The sequence below is a fragment of the Rhipicephalus microplus genome, chromosome 8 (genome assembly GCF_043290135.1).
Source record: "Rhipicephalus microplus isolate Deutch F79 chromosome 8, USDA_Rmic, whole genome shotgun sequence".
Taxonomy (NCBI): domain Eukaryota; kingdom Metazoa; phylum Arthropoda; class Arachnida; order Ixodida; family Ixodidae; genus Rhipicephalus; species Rhipicephalus microplus.
The window spans coordinates 88,456,243-88,473,769 of record NC_134707.1 but is presented as its reverse complement, the minus strand read 5'-3'; the positions used below and the strand labels follow the sequence as shown (position 1 = coordinate 88,473,769).

The 17,527-nt window shown below is 49.9% G+C and overlaps 1 protein-coding gene across 4 annotated transcripts in view; it reads right to left on the bottom strand.

Moving 5' to 3' along the window:
* Positions 1-17,527, bottom strand: part of MESR3 (misexpression suppressor of ras 3) — a 242,402-nt gene that overhangs the window by 55,605 nt on the left and 169,270 nt on the right. For 2 of the 4 annotated variants that reach the window (XM_075872280.1, XM_037415945.2), the window contains exon 2: positions 16,609-16,681. The exons of the other annotated variants lie outside the window; for them this stretch is intronic. The gene's annotated coding sequence lies outside the window, so the exon portion shown is untranslated. The remainder of the gene's footprint in view (positions 1-16,608; positions 16,682-17,527) is intronic. 4 annotated transcript variants of the gene reach the window in all.

Sequence of the window (17,527 nt, the reverse complement as noted above, 5' to 3'; positions counted from 1 at the left end):
GACGGACGGACGAACGCACTGTAGCACGGACGGACTGATAGACGCTTCGCCCCCCTCATACTCATTCACTCCATGGATATGCTGTGACACCGTTTTTATCGACATGCAATGCAATGCATTAGGCTACTACGCCGACTGCGACGACACAGGACATACGACCCACGGCGTTAGGGGCTTCGCCCCTAAAAAAATGCTATACGACCCACGGCGTTAGGGGCTTCGCCCCTAAAAAAATGCTTAATACCAGCACCGTGCTTGCTTCTGCCAATTTATACGCGCAAACTTCTTAAACAGGACCGGGTTAACTGGCGGAATATGGGAGAGGCCTTCGTCCTACAGTGGACGCAGTCAGGCTGATGATGATGACCAGCACCGTGGCTGTAGCTTATCCGAAGAAAGCGTCGTTAACCGAAACACGCGAGTAAATAATACGACTACCTTTTAGCAAAGTAACAAATGTTTCACTCCTCCTACGTGACCGTCGGCGGCCCGCGTGTTTGAAACCCTTCATCTAAACGCTGCACAGATTTCGCGGGGGAGGAGGGCTGGTTAAGGAGCCTCTCGCAATGTGCCGTCAACAACGCTGCTTGCTACACCACAGTGTCGTCGCGACGGGAAAACGACGGTATCGAAAAAACACCAGTGAAGGGCAGCAGCAAAGGCAAAGCGAATAGAAGAAAAAAAAATGCAAATAGGCTAATTAAAAACCGCGGCGGCTTATTTACGACACGTACTACCCCCCCCCCCCCCCCCGACTTCGAGATAACAGCCCACTTTGCGTAATTTCTCGATTTTTATTTCTCTCGTCTCACGATATGCCGTGCAATGCAGCGGTTCGAGTAAAATTTTATGCTAAGCACGATATGGGAGATAGAAAGAGAAGGGGGGTCTTGCGGTTGTGAACACATGCGAGAATGCTTATACAAGGTAGTAAATAGCGGCACTTTCTGAATAATAAAAAAAAGCACCGCTCTTTTGCAGGGTCCTGTGTGGGCTTTAAAACAACCCCAAGGCCTGTCTCTACCTCTCCCATTTCGTGCTTAGCATAAATTTTTACTCGAACCAGTGCACTGCACGGTATATCATGAGACTGGAGAAATAAAATTTTGAAATCAGGCAAAGCGGGCCCCTATCTCGAAATTGGGGGGAGTGAGGAAGGGCTGGTGCGTGTCGTAAATAAGCTGCCGCGGTTTTTAATTCGCCCAATTTCCATTTCTTCCTCTTCTACTCGCTGTGCCTCTGCTGTTTCCCTTCACTGGTGTTTTTCCGGGCGCATTCTGAGAAGTCACGTTGGCCGACAAGTTATATGCACATAAGCAGGCAGATTAATTAGTTAACCAACTATTTCATTCTTTAGTTGTCTATTTAGCCGCTTGTCAGTAAACAAACGATGCTTTAATTCAAGCTATGGTGGCTGGCCGGTAATTAACAAAAGACCGCTAAATGTTAGGCTTCGGAAAAAAAAAAACAGATCTTGTCCAAGAGCTACAATAAAAGGCCGGTTGTCAAATAAGCATGAGTACTAAAAGAAGTACTACATCAAGGAAAAAAAAAGAAACGCAAACAAACCAAGATGCGTCAACGGAAACGCAGCGCTAGCGCACTTCACGCGTTCGTCAGAGTCTACTTATCACAGTCGAGTGCAGCAGCGCCGATTATCTCTAATGCAAGCAATTCCAACCAAAAGTACTTTTTAAAACACACCATTGCATTAGTTGTTTCTAAGCTTGAAGGAACAGCGAGGCAGGGTAGAATTCGTTGCCTTTTGTGTCTGTTTCCTTCTGTTCGTTCCTTTCCGAGTCTCTATTTCTATATCGCGCTTTCTATATTTCTTGCTCAATTTATTTTCAATCTACCTTCGTAACGCTTCCTTTTGCTATCTCTTTCTATACCTCTTTGCCTATATGATTCTGTTTTCGTATCTCTATATGTCCTTGTTCCCTTTATTTCTAGCTATAGATATATTAGGGGCGAAGCTCCTAAAGCCGTGGGTCTGTCGATCCTTAACCTTGTATATCTCACGTGGTACGTGACCGCCTGGTTGCATCCTATGCGCGCTCTAGTGTGACAGGAGCGGACAAACGGACAGACAGACGGACAGACACAGAAAAGGTTGTGTGGGCAAAAATTATTCAAAAAAGATTAAAAAGAAGAGAAATATAGATACATATATGCACATATATAATTATGCTTTGCCTTCTCAGTATTGCAGACAGACCCACGGACGGACGCACGCGCGGACGGAAGCAAGAACGAACGGACGAACAAACGAACGGACGGACTAACGGCCACTTCACCCTACTCATCATTCACTCCGCAGATATGCTGTGATTTTCGTTTCGTGCTAGCAACTGGTTGGCGAAATCGGTTGGTTTGGTTGGTTGCGAAACTTTATTGAGGTCCTGCAAGGCGCGCGTCAGCGCGCAGCGGGCGACTCCCACGTCGGGACCGTTAGGCCAAGCCTAGCGGCCGCTCCGCGGCCCTGCTGGACGGCCCAAAGTTGGTCGGCCAGGAGGGAGCTGCGTAGGGCCGCCTCCCACCTGACCGATGTAGTGTTGGGGTTAGTGTACATTGCCTTGCACTCCCAGAGCATGTGCGCCAGCGTGGATACATCCCCACATGCGGGGCAAGCGTCATTGGGAAACACGTCAGGATATATAGCGTGAAGGGATTTCAGGTTAGGGTACGTGTCGGTTTGCAGTAGTCTGAGCGTAAGGGCCTGTGGCCTATTAAGATTTGGATGAGGGAGTGGATATAGTCTCCGCGCGAGGTAAAAATATTTTGTTATTTCGTTGTACGTGGCAGGCGCGTCCCTGTTTTCCGCAACCCCGTTGGCCCCGAATCGTTGCCCGGAACCCGCGCGGTCGGTTAGTGCGCGCGCGGCCTCGTGGGCAAACTCGTTGAGGTTGGGGGGAGCGCCTTGGACCTGTCCAACATGTGCAGGAAACCAAATCAGTACGTGGTGCTTGATGCCGTCGCGGCCACCACTTTGGAGCACGCGCAGGGCTTTTTTGGAGATTACACCGCGCTCGAAAGCGTGAATAGCTGACCTAGAGTCACTATAGATGACCTCCCTTTCACCTTCCAGGATGGCCAGGGCGATGGCCACTTGCTCGGCAATCGTCGGATCGTCAGTGTGAACCGATGCGCAGTTGGTGATTTGTTGTTTGGAGTCGACGACGACTGCGGAGAAGGCGCGGCTCCCACGGTACGCTGCCGCGTCGACAAAGCTGACGCCGTGCTCCTCACTGTGAATCTGCTTGAGAAGAGTGGCAGCTCTAGCCCGTCGCCTACCACGATTGTGCTCGGGATGGACATTCCTCGGTATCGGTGCCACGGTGATGAGGTCACGAATCTGACGGGGTACCTGTCTCATCTTCTCGTCCACTTCAGCCGGAGAGTGACCAAGCTCTCGGAGTATATGTCTGCCAGTCTGGGAGCTCGAAAGGCGCGCGAGCTGGGCCCGCTCCTGCGCTTCGGCAATCTCCTCCAACGTATTGTGTACTCCGAGCTGGAGCAGGCGCTCGGTGCGCGTCCTGATCGGGATACCGAGGGCCCGCTTGGTAATCTTTCTGAGCAAGACGTTGATCTTGTCACGCTTGGCACGCTGCCAATTGTGCATGGCTGCGACATATGAAAAGTGGCAGAGCACAAATGCATTGACCAGGCGGATGTGGTTGTCTTCATTGAGGCCTTGGTAACGGTTGGCCACCCGCCGAACCAGCCGAACCGCATTATCCGTCTTGGCGGCGAGCTTGAGTATAGTCTTGCCATTGGAACCATTGGACTCGATGGTCATGCCGAGGACCCGAATGGAGTCGACTCTGGGTATTACGCTGCCATCTCCGGTGTAGAGCTTGATATCACTCTTCGAGATCGGCTGCCAGTTTTTGGGCTTGGGCCCTCGCCTAGTGGGTTGGTAAAGGAGGAGCTCAGACTTGCTTGGGGAACACCTCAGGCCTGTGGGACGGAGGTAATCTTCCGTGGTGTCTATGGCCTCCAAAGGGAGCGCTCAACTTGCCCGTCGCTGCCACCTGTGCACCAAATGGTAATATCGTCCGCGTAAATTGTGTGGTTAATGCCTTCGATACATGAGAGCCTCTTGGACAACCCGATCATGACAAGATTGAACAGGGTGGGCGATATCACTGACCCTTGTGGCGTGCCGCGCGATCCCAGCTCTATCTCCTCGGAGACAAGGTCTCCCACACTGAGGGTGGCTCTCCTACGGGTCAAGAACGATTTGATATATTTGTAGAATCTGACTCCAAGGCCGAGCTCAGCAATCGACCGCAACACGAAAGAGTGAGTAACATTGTCGAAGGCTTTCTCTAAGTCGAGGCCGAGAATGGCCCGCATGTCTCGAGTGTTGCAGTCGATGACTTGGTGCTTGAGCAGCTTCATAGCGTCTTGCGTCGAAAGCTTGGCCCGAAAACCAATGATAGTGTACGGGTAGATCCCATTGTCTTCCAGGTACCGAGTCAACCTATTGAGGACCACATGCTCGGCTACCTTTCCCACGCAGGATGTGAGCGAAATGGGGCGCATGTTGTCCAAGTTGGGTGACCTCCCCGGCTTAGGAATGAGCACGGTGCGTGCGACCTTCCACGGGTCGGGGACCTCGCCGCTCTTCCATGCCTCGTTGATGACCTCGGTGAGGTAGTCGATTGACCGGTCGTCCAGGTTGCGCAGGGTCTTATTAGTTATGCCGTCGGGGCCCGCGGCAGACCTTCCATTGAGCCCGTAAAGCGCCTGCCGAACCTCTTCGTGGCATTATCTCGGCGTCCAGTTCAGTGTTGGCTGGTCCTGAGTACTCAGGGTACGTTGTTGTTGCGGGGTTCGAGTCGACAGGGAGGTACTTTTGCACCAGCTGCTTCAAAACCTCCTCTTCTGAAGAGGACTGCTTGGCTTCGTGCATGGCTCGCGCTAGTACGTTCCGTTGGTTAGTTTTGGTGTTAGTCTCGCTGAGCAGGTGCTTGAGCAGGTTCCATGTCTTGCCATTACGCATCTGGCCATCTACCGAGTTGCACACCTCGTCCCACTGCTGCTTGGAGAGGACGCGACAGTGCTCCTCGATGGTCTTGTTTAGGTCGGAGATTTTCTTGCGCAACCTGCGATTGAGGCGCTGGCCTTTCCAGCGGGCGAGAAGTGACTGCTTGGCCTCGAGCAGGTGGGCAAGGCGGCTATCCATTTTTTCAACCGGAAGGTCAGTACTAATATTCTTCGTGGTACTTATGACGTCCTCTCTGAGCTGGCTAATCCACTCCTGTAGGCTTGGCCTGGTTGCAGGTAGAGGTCGGTCGTTGCGGACTTTGCGAAACTGGTCCCAGTTTGTCCAAGAAAACTCCCGTGCCCTCTTTCGAACCACTAAGAACTGCGTCATCAGGACGTAATGGTCGCTACCTAAGTCAATGTTTGAGTTGGCCCACTGTACATCGGGGAGATTCTTGACGAAGGTCAAGTCGGGAGTGGAGTCTCTGCAGGATGAGGTGCCCAACCGAGTTGGAAAGGCCTTGTCGGTGATTAGAGTCAGGTCCATGTCCGTCGCGTTCTGCCACAGTTCCGCGCCCTTGCTGGTATTGTACGGGTAGCCCCAAGTGTGGTGCGGAGCATTAAAATCGCCCGCCACAACCAGGGGGTTGGGACCTGCCAAGTTGACGGCCTTCTTTATGAGGGCCCTGAAGCGCTGCCGTCGGTCCTTAGGGCTACTGTACACGTTGAGAAAAAAGATGCTGCTTCGGTCCGAGCTGCGCGGCAGAATCTCGGTCATGACATATTCGGCGCTGCTGGTGGCCATTTTGAGGTCGTGGGAGATGTGTGTGAGCTTGTTACTGACCAAGGTGCAGACGCCCTGGCCATCAGAATAACGCGAGACGGGCTTGTAACCAGTCAGTGTGACGTTTGGAGTTAATGTTTCCTGAAGCAGAATGACGAGGGGTTTTTCGCTAGGGCATCGAATGTACTGCTGCAAGGACGTCTTTTTACTAGGGAAGCCCCTGCAGTTCCATTGCCAAATGAGAAACGTCTCACTTGGCTTGGCCATCTTGGTGCTTTTGTGGGCTGGTGCTGCCCTCAGATTGGCTAAGAATAGCGTGGACGATGGGGCCCGTAGCGCCGGGCTGGGGTTGTACGACGGCGGTTGAGGTCAGAGCTGGTTTCACTACGCTTTCGAGAAACGACTCTACCCTGGATACTCGGTCGTTTTGCGCGGCCAGGATCATCTGCAGTTGGGCGAAATTCTCCCCGAGCTTATTGATGCTTTCACTGAGCGCGGATAGCGTGTCTCGAAGCTCAGAATTGACTCGAATCGCTACACCTTCCTGTTCGTAGGCGACGGCCCTCTTCTTGGGAGCACTTTGACCCTCACTGCTGCTGTCGCCGGCTTTAGTGCTGTGCACCTCCATGGGTAGGGGCATTGTATCGGCGACGCATGCAGCGGCGGGTTGCGGTGGTGGGTTTCTCGCGTTCTTAATCTCAGCAATTTCGGACATAAGCCTGTTTATAGTTTCCTTCATCGCTGCGTTCTCGCGTTTCAGCTGGGAAATCTCGCGCGCGCTCTCCGCATGCTCTGGGAGTGACCCCGACAGTACCTCAGCTGGCCCTCCTCGGACCGTGTCGGCCCAGGTTATAGACCTGGATCGAGACCTGGAGCGGCTCCCAGACTTGTAGCGCCGGGTTCCTCCTCGGGACCGGGAGCGGCTCCTGGACCGGGAACGGCCCCTGGAATGGGACCGAGAACGTCGCCTGGAACGGCCCCCGGAACCACGTGACTGCTGGAAGTCTTGCCCATCCGTGGGGGGTGATGGTGGTGCCGTGGCTTGGCCTTGATCGGTGGCGCGAGACTTCTCCCAGCGCCTTCGTCGCACGACATACGGGATCTGGAATCTTTGCCTACAGTCCTTGTCAGCCGTGAGGTGTTGCCCACCACACAGCCTGCACTTTGGGGTACACTTGTGTTGTGCGTCAGGATTTGAAGCCCCACAGCCCCGACATACGATGTCGCCTGGGCTGGGGCACACATCAGCACGGTGACCGAGCCGACCACAAGCGTAGCAAATGTCTATTTTCTTGCGATAAAGCGAACATTGCACAAGGGTGGGGCCGTAGCGTACAAAGTTTGGGACTATGACCGTCGAAGGCGACGATTACCGTACCGGTGCTGCCTATGCGCTTGGCTGCCAGGGCGAGCGGATTTCTTTCATTTACGATCTTGTTGTCAATATCATTCGGGCCGTCTACGAGTGGAATACCTCGGATCACGCCCTTGCACGTGGAATGAGGGGCGGCCTCGTAGGCACTGACCTCGTATGTTCGGCCCATGACGACGATCTGCCGAACTTTGACGTAGTGGTTGGCATTTTCTCTTCTAGGTGTGCTGACAACCATAATATTCTGCTGCACGTTGGGGCATAGCGTGTCGCCCCGCAAATCTTCGGCGCAGATGCTTGTGGCTGCCAGGATTGCATCAGCCACCACGGTGCAGCCGGTCTTGACAATATTGAGGCCTCCGCGGGGCCGAATCACGATCTTCGTATCCTCCCTGGGGAGCTGGGGCATCCGGCCAGCGCGGATGATTCTAGCCTTGATGTTATTGCCACTGTTGCGGCCTCGCGGGGCCTCGGCCGTTGTCGACTTCGTCTCGTTGAGAGTAGCACCATTAGGATTAGCGCCTGCCGAGCGCGCGCCAGCTCTTCTGGCGCCTGCAGACTGCCAGCCTCGGTCTTCTGTCACCTCTTCGGGGGTTATGTCCTCCCCCACCACCTGATATTCCATTATTTTCTGAAAATAAGCCCTGCGAAGAGCGAAAAGAGCCCCCGGGAACGGCGACGCGGCTGGCGTCGCGCCGGCGTGGGCTTACCTCATTAGGCTTAGCCCAGGCGGTGGCCGGCTCAGGAGAAAAACGTTCCAAAACGTGAAAATAGTCCACTCACGCAGCAGGTTTTGGCATCAAAATAGTCCTGGCACTTTCACTGATGCGACACAAACAAAGCTGAACGCTCACTTGAAAAATTCACTTGAAGATCATTGTAGGAAGCAGGAGCCACTCGAAGGTCGTATGAACAACACAGACGCCGCGCCGCGTCCCCCCGGCGAAATCGGTGTCGTTAAAAAATGTAAAAAAAAGGAATAAAAAATCCACTGTGCACGCGCTCTTCGGGAAAAAAATATACAGACGCGGAGTGATGTGTACCAAACTACGAGTGGTTACACAAACAACAGGGTTAATCACCTCGCCAGCAAACAGTAGATATAGAACGAGCTATACTATAGGCAGAAACGCATTGCTGTTTGATATCTGACTCAAATAGAAAATCACCCCTTCTCACCTTCTAGAGGCGCCAAAGCCTAGAAGCGGTATGACAACGGCATCAACGTGCAGCCAGCTTGAGAGTCCTTTGTATAGAGCGCGAAAAAATAATAATGAACAAAAACTGCACCAAGCGATAGTGTGTATATACCGCTAGGGAGTCGTGCCGAATCCTGTTTTCGCCCTACTTCGGGGGCCGCGCGCCGGCTGAAAACATCCTGTACACAGTATCTGGTTGGTTTGTTGCATTTAGCGGGCACACACACTTGTTTACCTGTACACCCTCTCTGCGACTGTTTCGGTTTATCTCGGCTTCTTCCTCTTCTTTCGCATCCCTCAAGGCGAATTCCCGATCGGCGGACGCTTCGTTCCGTGGGCCGCAAACAAGGCGACGAGTACGCGAACATGCGAACAAGGCGGCTGTGTGCCCCCGTACGATTATCAGGGGCGATTAACCCGATTTGACGGGTACGCGAGAGCACGTACTGTTACACCAGACGACCTACATATATATAAAGCAGCAGGAGTGGGGCCCGCGGGGCGTTATGAAAGGCCTTGTCGAAAGTGTTCGCCCTGTAACCGCAATAATGCTTCCCACGAAGATCACCAGGGGAGACGCTGGCGCTAGTGTCCAACGAATATGCAAAACAGCGGTTCTAATAGCATGGCACAGTGTTGTAGAAAGTACTCTAGTTGATGCTAATCAGCCACTGTGGTCAATCGGCTAAGACACTCGGCTGCTGACCCGCAAGTCACCGCGTTTTTGGTAAAGGCGGAAATGCTCGAGCCCCGTGTGCCGTTCAAATTCGGTGCATATGGTGGTTTCGGAACGTTGGAACTCTTCGATCATTATTCTAGTTGACTATAGCATCGGCACTGGCGTGCGCATTGAAGCCGGAAGGAGGGAGGAGGGGTGTTGGGGAGAGAGAGAGCGACAGTGTGGTTAATAAGGTTTCACGTCCCAAGGCGACCCAGGCTACGCAACAGGCGCAACAAAGGATGGAATGCACCACCATTGTGCGTAAATGTTTGTTATGCGGAAAATCTGTCTCGTCTTCCGTGCCATTTTACAACCACATCAACATTTAGAAAGGCTTAGGAAACGTAGGGGTAAATAGGGAAGCGCCTGACATCGACGCTGGATGTAATGACGTCATACGATTACCAATTAATTAACGATCTGGGTGATCTGTTTCCTTACGCCAGAGCTTTTATGGTCCAGGTCTGCGGTGCATCGTGGATCGAAAATTCGGTAACCGGCACGCACTCAATCCCCGCCCAAGCATTCTGTGTGATTAACAAGATGAGTTGAAACCTGTGTGGCCCCTACATAATGGGTTTTGGACGCCCGACTTTTCACTTAACGAAGTGTACCTGTCTGGTGAGTATTGGCATATGCCCAATTTCAGTGGCACAGATGCGCTATAGGAGAAGGCAAGCATAGCAAGGGGTAGAAAAAAAAAAGAAAGACGCTACAGTCGGATCGCTCCCATCACATCTTGCAATCCGGCATTCGCGATAGTGACACAAACAGTTACGACCGCTGTACACAGGACAATACATTGCAGAAGACAGCACTTCACTTTATACACAACACGAGCCGCGGCGCACATTTATTACACATAAACGTACAAGATATTACGCCATAAGCCCAAGTTTGCGTCGCAAATGAATAGAGAGGGAGGGAGAGAAAGATGGAGGGGGTAATAAAAAGCATAGTCAAGCCCGGAACAGCTATGTGCCCACCAGCTCTACCGTGATTAAGGCTTCATCTCCTCGTCAACGAGATACCGCCGTATTTCCAGCTTAAGCCCGATTCCGCAAATTACATCACCATCACTCTTCTAGGAACCACGTGCCGAGTCCGTCTCGCTCGAGGCGCGGCGTTGACAAGCGCGATGCCTCCGCAGCTCGCTGCATGCGGGAATTCCTCGTTCGTTGCACACGGACGCCGGAGAGAGTTCTTCACGGCCCGGTGCACATCACGGTAGAGGGCGAAGCGTCCAAGAAGCCACGCCCCGTCTTGCAAGAACCTCAGCGAATTGGCCTTTCACTTCTCTGCATGCATTCCGAGTTTTCTTTCCTTTCTTTCCTTTTTTTTTTGTGCATGTGTGTGTCTTTCCGCCAACTTCTTAACGTCCCGGGTGTAATATGAAACTTAAATGATTCGTATGACAATTTTCGTCAAGAGCGCGACAATTTTGTTGCAACTGGTTTCTTGAGAAAATTGATGGTTTGAGTCAGACGTATTGCATTCTGCACTGCCCAACAACAACAACAACTGTAAAAATACTGATTGTTGACCTCGTTAATAGTTGCTTAAGCATGTCATTAAACATAGGTGCAGCGCTAATACGGGACAGAAAGTGATTGTGCGAGACTACACTTACGGTTTCTCCAATAGAATTCGCGAGTGGAACAAACTGCCTCATGACATACATCGCCACTGTTATCAAACCTGAAGTATTTGCTTCCACCTTGCAGACTTCGCATTGTAAATAGTCCTCGTGATCCCCTGTGGGCAGTTTGCTTGAGCATTTTTCGTACTAAATGTTTTTTTTGTTTTTTTCCTTTTGTACATTTCGCCACTTGCCGCTGTACACTTGTTCAATTACCAGCTTTTGGTAGGCTATGACAAATAAATGAATAAATAAATAAATCACAATAAACGCTCTTGATTAACCAAGTTCGGCACCATTTAACAATGCATACGAATCATTCCATTTCCCGAACTACCAAGATTTCATTGTTTTACGTTCACGAAAGCGTTACTTCGCTTCTGAGAGAAAATCGCGGCCGCGGCGTAATTGAGTGCAAGCGTGAGCCGCTGCCCCATGTCATGGGCCGTCTCGGAGCACCAGTCAAGCGGGTCAGTTGGAGCAAGCAACGTTTTTAGGCGGTCGGAAGGTGGCGTCTCCTCAAGGCGGCCTCTACTATCGTCGATCACTCACAGACGTCCGGAGGCACAACACTCCGCGATGTTTCGCTTGGCAGCTGTAAGTCTCCGTGGGCGTGGATCTGGATCACGGTCGCCAAACGACAGAAAGTCGTTCCTGCGGGTTCGCAAGAGAGGCCACCGTGGTAGGGCGGGGATATTCGAAAGCTGGTCATGCTGTGTTGTTCGTTATTGATCATTCTTTACTGTATCGAATAAATAATGAATTTTTTGGCTTTTATTACGAGAACACGTTCGTGTAATTTGTTCGCGCGGCTCGCTGCCTCAATTTTACGCAGGCGGGGGGGGGGGGAGGCTAAGGGCACCAAAAGCAGACTCATCGAAGCTTTTACCTTGGGCACCGCCAGTGCCTGATAGTTCGCAATGAAAACAAATAAATGAAATGAAATGATCAACATCCGCTGAACTTCGGCCACAACGAATGTTGCGGACAGAAAAAGTTGAACAGCACACTCTGCAACACTTCGAGGCGAAAGCATGCTACAAGCTTGGGACACTAAAGTGACATTAAACATTAAAGCGACTTGAAGAGGACACTAAAGTAAAACAGCGAATCTGTTTAAACTTATAAATTGAAGTCTGAAAGCTCCAATGTAGCTAATTTCACCCCCGTAGGCTTGCCATTGGGAAAGAAAAATTAGGGTGAGAGTTTCGTTTTTTTTTTTAATTTCACGCTGAAGTCACCGCGCATAACGTAACGAATTTCATAACGCATTTTTCGAATCTTGGTGACATTGCATAGGCTCAACGAAATTTCACGAAACTTAGCACGTTAAGTCCAAAGGCCCCCTCTGATGACAATGCACTTCATTTTTTTACCGACTACGATCTATACGAAGGACCTAGCAGGCGCCACCAAAAATTAATGACACGACGTTCGCTGAGGGAAATACAACGTGGCGTTACACAACACGTTACACAAAACCAGATGGTCGAAACTTTCAGAGCCCTCTATACGGCGTATTTCATAATCATATCGTGGTTTTGGGACGTAAAATACCAGTTATTATTATTATTATTATTATTATTATTATTATTATTATTATTATTATTATTATTATTATTTGTGTATGTATGTGTGTTTGTGAGTGAGCTTATCAATTATCACTGTACACAAAACTTGGCTAATATCTCTAGAAATTTCATTAAATATTGTCATATCTGTTTCTCGCTCTACTTTCTTCCATCTTGTTTCACCCCATTACTCCTCCCCCGCCCCCTTATTTTCTGAGACGACGCTGCACTGTGCTCCCTCGGGAGGTCACAAACGTCTTTCCTGCCTTCAAACCACTACTCTAGGCTAGCATACGCGGCAGAATAACCGCACGATCAGCGGCGACGCGGAGCCAGAAAGGCAAACAAAATTTCGTCACCACGTCGATCGACCCACTTTTCTTTCTCGTCTCTCCCGTAGACGTCCACGCGAGACGGTCGCATAATGAACGCCAACCGCCAGGGACTTTTTCGCTCGTCAAGCGCTGCAAGAACGCGCAGCGGTCGCCGTGAGGAGAGCAGCTGCCACTTTTCGTACGACCGCAGATCGTGCGCAACGAGACAGTTATTCTTACAAAAACCGGTTTCTCGGGCACACAGACTTTTTTTTTCTATCTTTCTCTCTTTCTTCTCTGCGGTGTCGTCCAAATGTTACTGTAAGGGCGAGGAGGAACTGGCCGTCTGGTAATGACGCAGCAGAAGTGTATCACGCGGTTAGTTCAGCTCGATTACTCCACTTACATAACTTCTGCAGCACCCCGCCGAGCTGAAAGGGGGACGTCCCGTTGTTTAACATTCGGCTGTGCACGTGACAATGAATTTCGATTAAATGTACAGAAGGGCACTGAACTTTTATGAAAGGTACAGAGAATCCTTCTTAAACATATCGTACGCTCCTTTAAAGTAACGCATGCCGCCGTTTCGGACACAGTGCGTACGCTTGCCGCATTCTACGTTTCGCGACACTTTACTGGACCAATGTTGAGTAGTACGTGGGGTTCGCGCAATTTTCGTAGAATGTACCTGCGCTAGGGACACTCTACATATATCAGTTTCCCCTCGGCATTTAGATTTAGCTACGCAGTAGTAGATAGCACCAATGGGACTGTGCTCCTGCAAGTGCGCTGTTTGTTAACAGTCAGTGCCCAGTCGAAATCAACAAGGAGAGAACGGGCAGGCCATCTAGCACAAAGATAACGGTATGGTCATTAAGGGTAACTGACTGGATTCCAAATGGAGGCAAAGGCGCGAAAAGGAGATAAGTTAGTCGAGCAAACGATATTGAAAGCTATCTGGCCCTACGGTCTCGGGATCGATTCTGGCCTCTGCGGTCGTATGCCGACGGAGGCGGAACGCCGGACGCCCGTTTACTGCGCGTCGTGAACGCCAGGTGGTCGAAATTTGCGAAGCCTTCTATCGGCGTTCTCTCATAAACATATCGTGGTTTTGGGACGTGAAACATTATCTATATTAGACATAGATTAAGAAGCTCTTAGGGATGCGCAGCCACTGCGATCACAGAACCGGTTTTACTGGCGAAATACGGGAGACGCATTTGCTGTGCAGTGGGTGTGCTGGATGATGGTGGTGACTACTTGCGAAGGGACGCGGGCAATGCCACTGACCCACGCGTCCAGCGGGGGTCATCAGTACAGCGGCGGACACCTTCCGAAATTGTTCAGAGCGTATACCCACCACGCATCGAGCGTGTACATGTGAGTCAGAGAGGGCGAGTGCGAGGCTAGGAGTCAGCGCTCGCCAGCAGACGCACCTATATATATCGAATGCGTGCACACGCGCACGTCAGACTCGGCGGGTCGTGAACCGTGTATACGGTTGCGCTCGCTATACTGACAAAAAAAAATCACAAAACAGCAACGATAAACGAATACGCAAGTGCACCTTACGACAGGATATGAGTCAGCAGTTGTAGCGCGCGTCTGCTTTTCCGCGGGGAATTCCGAAAGGGGGGAAGGAACAAGTGTCATCTAAGTATATGGATAGGAAATACTACCCACAGTTCAAACTGCGCCAAACGAAACACCAACAAGCAGGCACGACACTAGCGCTGACTGTCTATACTGTTTTGGTCTGTTGTGAAAAATCACTATAGTCGGACGCAACTTGAAACACCAGGAGAGGCCCCGCCCAGACGCGGCAGCCGCTATTAGTAACGAACAAGTCCTGCGCCGTCCACTCGGCAATGTTCTCCGATAGCACGGGGGGTCACCGGTCACTCCACTCATGACGTCATACTGGAGTGCGTGCCCATCGGTGTATATGTTTGTATGCATCCGCCTTTGAAGGGGAAAACGCGGCCGAGTTCTAAAGCTCTATCTGATTGATATGTAGGGTTTAACGTCCCAAAAACCACCATGTGACTATGGCAGACGCCGTAGTGGAGGGCCCCGGAAATTCAGACCACCTGCGCTTCATTAGGCTGCGCCCAAATCTGAGCACACGGGCCCACAGCATTTTCGCCTCCGTCGGAAATGCAGCCGCCACAGCCGGTATTCGATCCCGCGGCCTAGGGGTCGTTACCTTAGCCACTAGACCACTGCGGTGCGGCTCTAAAGTCGACTATAATATATCTGGTTATAATATACATTGAAAGGGATACACAAGTGGGCAGCGCTTGCGTCAAGTAACAAAAGTTATTAGATTAAAAAAAAAGAAGAAAAATTAGTTACAGAAACAGTTACATTCGTCAGCGTTTATTCAGAGTGCGATGCCACCGTGGAGCCAATAAACGCTTACTATACAGTCGCCCGTATACACGCAGCAACACACCGCATAAAAATCAAGCTAAGGATGGCTTCGAAATAAAGGAAGTTTGGAAGTGACGATATCACATTTGGCCTTTCAACGTAGGAATCAACGACAAGTGCGAACACGCAGAAAAAGCGGTGCCCACAGCTCGCGCGTTCTTGAGTCATAAAACGATTAAACATATTTATGCAAACATCACGACTAATTAGAAATATTCACATTCTTCAACACTTGTGGGCATCGTGATAAGAATCTGTACACCAAATAGTTGAAAAACCTTTAAAAGTAATAAACCACGCGATCTGCCTTACCAACCGAAGATACAGTAACTGCACAGAATGCAGCCAGTGCGCGCCCAAAGTTTGGAGATAGAAAGTCATTACACTGCTGATATAAGCAAGGAGCCTCAAGTATTATGAGCGCGTACTATCAACAGCAAAGTGGGACTTTGGATCCACAACTAAATGCGAATTTCTGCTATATCAGTGCTTAACGCTTGCACTCAAGCTGGTGGCTGAACAAGTCGGAATGCCAAGTGCAGTATAGAACATATATTTCAAAATTACACTTCCAGAGAAAGCAGAAATTCGGCTTTATCGAACATTTCGCGTGTCGCAAACTTTTGCTGTTGATAGTACTTTCCGAGAGAACGGCACAGATTTTCTACAGTACAGATTTGAGCTGACAAAAGCGGTGCCAGTGTTCCATTTCATAAACCAAACGGTGCTGAAACGTAAATGACATTATTGTGATGATTTCGTCAAAACCGAGTGACCATTGTATACCTTGTACATTTGCCGCATTTTTTTTTTCTCTCTCTCTGTATACACCCTTAACCTTTAAACACCCAGTAACATTTTGTTAGTGGTAGGACATAGCGAGCACCAACCTTGTCGAAGAAAAAAAAAAATGTTTCGGCCTTGCTAGAGCGACCTTGTTCGCAAAGAAGGTAATTTGTTCAAAAAATAATTTCTCGTGAAGAAGACCCCGTATACTGGGCTCAAAACAGCATTGTTTTTTTTTTGCTTTTGTTGCAACGACTGCATGGTTGGTGCTCGCTAATTCCCGACATGAATTTTCCCGACCGGATGTGTTTCTGTCGAGCCCTGGACTCGATGGTTTGTAAGTATAGGACAACATGCAGGTTATTTATAACCGGTTATAACCTCCCTATATTTCACCTTTACCCCGCGTACTTTTATTTCGGCTCCGTGTACGATCGATCTCGGTGTTATTGTTATATATAAATAGCTTCGCCAGTGAACAGACGCGATTGCTATTTGTCGACGAAACCAGAGTTCGCATGGATACTATATATAATAGTTCTTAATGACACGGAACGGAGGAGCGTTTTCAAGGAAAATGAGCCCGATTCGGAGAACGACCAGAGCTCGCGATGTTATCATCAACACCGTGAATGATCGCGCTGCACAGGGCTAGATTAGATGCCCGATGCATCAGATTACCTTAATTCCCACGTGTGAGAGATTCGGACGTCGCGCAATCCTTTGCGGGTGAACAAATAAATAAAGAAACGCTCGGCGAGCAAACAAGAGTGCGTTATTAAGCACCACAAACTCACGTGGGGTGATACCGCCTGTTATCACAAGGGTGTCGCGAAGTTTGTAGAGACCATGGCACTTCCAAACACTCACCTACAAAGAGAGAAATGGGGATAAATAAAAGTTAAAACGCATTCACACAGTATATTCGACACCACACTAACACTACACTAATACGAACGTCCATTGGCACCAGTGTATGCCTAACAAATATCGCCAATACGGTTTTCTTGAATTTTATAGAGGATTTAAAGCAAATAGAACTTTTCGTTCGGCTAGTTGGCGCATGTTTTACGGAAGGAACAAGGCACGACCCAAGAAGCGACATGGACGAGCGCTTTTAAAGCAACGCTCATGTGTCAAGTACAAATAACCAAAACAATAAACACAGCGCCAAACTACGAGAAAATGCCTCCTCCAATTTCATTGCTGATTTGAAATTTTGTACGCCATTCCGGTGAAGGTTCCTGTCAGATCAGATACAATAGCATAAGCCATCGTACTGAACACAAAGAAAAATTCCGTCGTGGTAAAAACGATGAATACTCCGTAATGTCAACTAGAACAAAAACCATAACACAAAAAAACAGCAACAGCATCACTCGCAATATAAGGCCTCCCCCTCCTCCCTTTATATCGAACACATACAACAGCAAGATTTCGTATACCGTACTAAAGCTTGCTTGTAATTAATTACACGTCAAGGAGAGCAGGCAACCGAGCCACTCGTAGCACCTTTACGTGTAATACATTCGCAACCATATGGCACGGCAAGTGGCACGTAGCTCGCATACCACGCGGAAATTCGCGTATGATACACTGCCTTTCAACCCCATTGCGCAATCGCTTAATTGCTGCTACACCGAACAGCGAAGAAGATACATTCGAGCAATTAGGAGTCTCGGTCATACCACATGAAATGCGCGCGCGCGAATGTCG